Source organism: Pteropus vampyrus, unplaced genomic scaffold (genome assembly GCF_000151845.1).
Source record: "Pteropus vampyrus isolate Shadow unplaced genomic scaffold, Pvam_2.0 Scaffold15, whole genome shotgun sequence".
Classification (NCBI taxonomy): Eukaryota; Metazoa; Chordata; class Mammalia; order Chiroptera; family Pteropodidae; genus Pteropus; species Pteropus vampyrus.
In genome coordinates this window covers 14,901,680-14,907,073 of record NW_011888796.1, presented here as the reverse complement: position 1 = coordinate 14,907,073, position 5,394 = coordinate 14,901,680, and the positions used below count along the sequence as shown (strand labels likewise).

Sequence of the window (5,394 nt, the reverse complement as noted above, 5' to 3'; positions counted from 1 at the left end):
TTCAATTCTTCAATATTAGTTCAAGTCATTAGACTATCTTTTGATCATAGAATTTTCTGTCACTAAACTGCTTATCTTTAGGTGAGTTGGATAAGAATTAGGTCTTTGACACAAATACCAATTTTGTTTCAAATTGTTAACAGTTTGAAACTATTTCATGAGTAATAAACATGATTTTGGCAAAGTTCAAACATTGCTGTTGAAATGTCAAACTAGATAGAATTCTGAATACTCTTAGGATAAATAGATATAACAAATAAAATGTTTTTATAAAGATCTGATAAACCTCCTAGTCTCTGTAAACCCTACCTGTCTCACAAATGTACTAATGCGGTTGACAGGAAAATCTGAGGCAGTAATATAGCCAGTGAGTCACTTTTTAAATGTAGCATTTTTACTTTGTTCATAGGGTTTGTTACAAAACAGCATAGGAATAATGGCGTCTTCAGAGTACTGCTAAATTGGCAAGGAGGGAAGTTCATACTAAAATGAATTCTAACTCTTTAGTGAAAAATCAAAACATGGCTACATGGAAACATTATAGGGACTTCATGTTCGAATTTCTAATCTGTAAATCAGGACTTTTAATACAGATTTCATGTCTTCAGTCAGAGTAAGACTGCTAACTAGTATAATCTTGAGTAGATGTCAGTAGGAAAAAAATACACATAAAATTATTGGCTAATTAAATCAATGATGATTAATTGTTTAAATGTAATTTGAGGCAGTAGACCATGTATGAGCAAGAAATTTGTTTTGCTAAGTCACTAAGAGTGTGGAGAATATTTGTTACTGCCCCAGGCCTCAATTATCCGGACTAGACTAATTTGTATGTTTTACAGTAAAGATATCCAATTAATCATTAGAGATGACCCCTATTTATATAAAAGGATACTTTGGAGAGAGAATATCAGTATTAGTAAAGCCCTGTAAATAACACAAGTCACCAGTCTTAAATATTTTCATTATAGAGCTGATACTAATGTAGCAAATCAAATCTGGATAGATTAGAGAGAAAGACAGACAGAGATAGAGGCAGAGACAGATAGATGTCATGAGCAAGTTGCATTTAGTATAGGAGCACAAGTTTGATTTAACCTTCAGAACCCAATCAGTGTAACCAGATTAACAGAAAAAAGAAAAAGAATATTATCTCAACAGGCTTTATCAAGTTGAAAATTTGATAAAATATACCTGTTCGAGTCTTATTAAATGTTTTTAGCAATCAGTCAGTAGAATAGACCTTTCTTAATCTAATAGGAAGTTATACTCTCACTCTGCTCCCCCGAAAAACCTACAACAAGCCTCACATTTAGTGATGGAATAGTAAAAGCATTTATTTTGAGATAAGGAATAAAACAAAGATGTCGCTTGTATTAACCACTTGTATTCACCATCAAGTTGGAGCTCCTAGACCTGAACTGTCCAATACTACATGTGGCAATTTTTTTTTTTTCTTAAAAAATGGACAGTTTTATGCAGGAATCACCAAAGTTTTAGTGTTTAATATTTAATAGTACAACTGACCAAGGTCCAGGATGTGAAGTTGTTGTATGTTCCAGAAACTTGGGAAAATCACTCTATAAACTAATATATATTATGTGATAAGAAGAATGCACACTTTATAACATAAAACCTGTCTACGCATAGTAGTTGCAAAAGGCTATTTGGTCTTCACTTGGCTTATAAAAACAATGTTCCACATTTCTGTGTAAATTAGCAACTTTCAATTCTTTTACGTGGCAGGTGTCTTGTTTTAAAATCCAGTTCTTCCACACCACCAGCCTGTGTCATGAGGTCTGCAAAATTTTTCTCGGGGTCATCAATGTGACCACTCATGTCATAAATTCTGTCAATGATCTGATTGGTCATGGTCTGAAATTTATCTTGCATCTGTTGCAAGAGTGTCTGCATGACCTAGGTGAGATTCTGCATGGTCTTGAGGTCAATCTCAGCCATCTCCTCGGTTCCTAACCTGGCAGTGAAGTCTCAGACCATCACTAACCCACATGTGGCAATTTAAATTTCAGTTAGCTAAAATTAAAATTATAGATCATCACTCACTGGCTACATATAAGATGCTCAATAGGCATATGTGGCTAGTAGCTACCATATACCACAAATGTAGAACATTTCCATTATCACAGCAAGTTCTATTGGACAGTGCCAGCCTAGACCGTGCAATAGGGAAGAAGCATAATGATTAGAAAAAGAAGAATAAAACTGAAAGTATTTCAGTTTTCAGAACATGATTGTTACGAAGAAAATTAAAAAGAATCTACAAACTAATAGGATTAAAAAGTGAATTTAGCAAAGTTGCCAGCTTACTGATTTATATACAAAAATCAATTTTAGGCCTGTATACCAGCAGTAAACAAACAAAAAGTGAAAATTTTTACATGACATATCAATATTATCAAAAACATCAAATACCCAAAATTAATCTAACAAGACTTCTATCCTGAACATTTTAAGATATTATTGGGAGAAATTAAGACAAATAAATGGAAGAATATGCCAGTTCATGGATTGAAAGACTCAATGATTGAAAGATGTCAGTTCTCTCCATTTAGATTCAATGCAGTCTCAAACAAAATTCCAAAAGATTTGCTTGTTCTTTGAAATCAGCAAGCTGATTCTTAAATTATAATGGAAATGCAAAGGACCAAGAATAGCCATGATTGTTTTGAAGAATAACAAAACTGGAAGATTTATACTATAAGATATCAAGACTTATTATAACGAATTATTATACAGTAATAAAGACAACGTGGTTCTGGCAAAGAAAAGAGAAGCCAGTGAAACAAAATAGAGCCAAGATGCATACAAATATGGTCACTTGATTAATATCAAAGATAGCATTGTAGTGCAGAGAGGAAAGGACGTTCTTTTCAATAAATTGTGCTAGGTCAATTAGATATCCATGTGGGGAAAAAAAAGGGTGAATCTTGATCTCAACCTCAAACCATATAAAGAAGTTAATTACAGATGAATTATAGATATGAAAAGTAAAATAACAAAGCTTCTGGAAGTAAGCAATATTTTGACCACAAGCTAGGTAAAAATTCTTAAACAATGCATAAAGCATTGACAATAAAAGAAAAAAATGACTAATTGGACTATGTTAAAATTAAGAAATTCTTATACCATTAAGATACCATTAGCAATGAAAAGGCAAGCCACAGAGTGGGGAAAAGATATAGCATCTTGCATTACATATACCTGACAACTTAGCCAGAATACATAAAAAATTGCTACTCAGCAATAAGGAAGACAAACAACCCAATAGAAAAATGCACAAAACACTTAAAAGGTCACTCACTGTCCAGAATATATTTAAAAAGTAAACAGACATAGTAAAAATATCCTCCATTTCATTAGTCACCTCATTAGTACAGATTAACCCATGATGAGATACCATGCCGACCCTACAGAATGTCTAGACTTAAAGTCTGACAATACCAGATGTTGGTGAGGGTGTGTCGTATCTGCCATTCATTTTCCACAGCTGGTGGGAATACAAATTGCTTTAACCACTCTGGTTAATAATTTTTTTTTTTTGGTCATTAAAGATGAACTTATTCATATTCATACCATATGACCTTGTAATTCTGCTTTTTAGTATATAGCCAACAGAAATGGAACCATTTTTTTCACCAAAACATATATGTGAGAATGTTCATAGAGCAATATTCACATAGCCAAAAACTGAAAACAATCCAAAATTTTCAACAACAGCAAACTGGATAACTAAATAGTAGCATATTTGTATACAGTGGAATACCAGACAGCAATGAGAATAAATGGAACTATTGCAGTACACAACCACGTAGATGAATCTCAGGATACACAGATAATGTTCACTGGAAAAAGCTAGGCACATAGATAATGTTCATCTGGTCCCACCTAACAAAGTTTAAAAGTAAGCCTTGAAGCAATCAGTTTCCAAGTAACTTAAGTATGCCCAGAACAAAGCTGAGAAACACTTAAAGGAATACAAAAAATCCATACCATATGATCCAGCAGTCCCTGGGTATTTATTCAAAATAATTAAAATCAGGATCTCAGAGAGGTATTTGCACTTCTTTGTTCATCGAAGCATTATTCACAATAGCCAGGATGTGGAAGCACTCTAAATGTTCATCAACGAGTGAATGAAAAAAGAAAATGCAGTATATACACAATGGAATATTATTATTCAGGCTTTAAAAAGAAGAAATTCTGTCATGCAACAACGTGGATGAATTTTGAGGACCTTATGCTAAGTGAATCAAGGCAGTCACAAAAGGACTGCTGCACGGTTCCACTTATATGAGTATCCAAAGTAGTTAAATTCATAGAAGCAGAATAGTGGTTGCTAGGTGCTAGAGGAAATGGGGAGTTGCTGTTCAATGGGCATAAAGTTTCAGTTATGCAGGATGAAAAAGTTCTAGAGATCTGCTATATAACATTGTGCTTATAGTTAACAGTACTGTACACTTAAAATTTGTCAAGGGTAAAAAATTATACACATTTACTTGCCCATTCACTTGCTATAAAATTGCATTTTCTATTTTAAAAAGTATGCAATATATTCGTATAGTGAAGATTAAGCACAAAAGATAAATATGTCCATAACAAGTCTGGAAAAAATATCCAGTACCCAACAATGTAAAATTCTTAATGTTTTGCATCCTATCAAAATTTATCAGACAAACAAAGAAGCAGGAAAATATGACCCATAACTAAGACAAATCAATAAGAAGAGAGAAAGAAATGACACATCTGACTGAATTAGCGGACAGGGACATTGAAGCAGCAATTACAAATATACTCCATATGTTCAGGAAGTAGAAGGATACATGAACTTGCCAAGGAGAGAAATAGAAGTTATTTTTTAAAAGACACCCAAATAGAACTTCTAGAGATGAAAAGTATAATATCTGAAATGGAAAATACAGCAAATGAGATTAACAGATTAGACATTGAAAGAGAAAAAGATTAGTTAAAACCTGAAGACATAGCAATAGCAGCTATCTAAAATGAAACATCAAGAGAAAAAACTAATTGGAAAAAAATCAGTGAGCTATGGGGCAATATCAGGCAGTTTAACACAAATATAATAAGTTTCAGAAGAAGATGGCAAGACAAAAAATATTTTAAGAAATAGTGGATATGTATTTACCAAGTTTGATGAACACTATAAATCCACAGATTACAGAAGTTCATAAATCTTCAAGCAGAAGAACCAGGCACAATAATCAAAGTGTTGAAACCAAATGATAGAAATCTTGAAAATTACCTTAAAAGCAGCCAGAGGAAAAAAATATCACCCTAAATGACAGATGAACAAATATATAAAAATTAACGTCGACCTCTTGTCAGAAACTATGCATGTCAGAAGACAGTGAAGTG

At 32.9% G+C, this 5,394-nt stretch overlaps 1 protein-coding gene and 1 pseudogene across 3 annotated transcripts in view; one reads left to right on the top strand and one right to left on the bottom strand.

Annotated features, from left to right (window-relative positions):
- The window catches only part of GLCE (glucuronic acid epimerase), a 91,600-nt gene that overhangs the window by 53,898 nt on the left and 32,308 nt on the right, over positions 1–5,394 (top strand). The gene's annotated exons all lie outside the window — the stretch shown is intronic.
- On the bottom strand, positions 1,727–2,578 carry LOC111735825 (annotated as a pseudogene).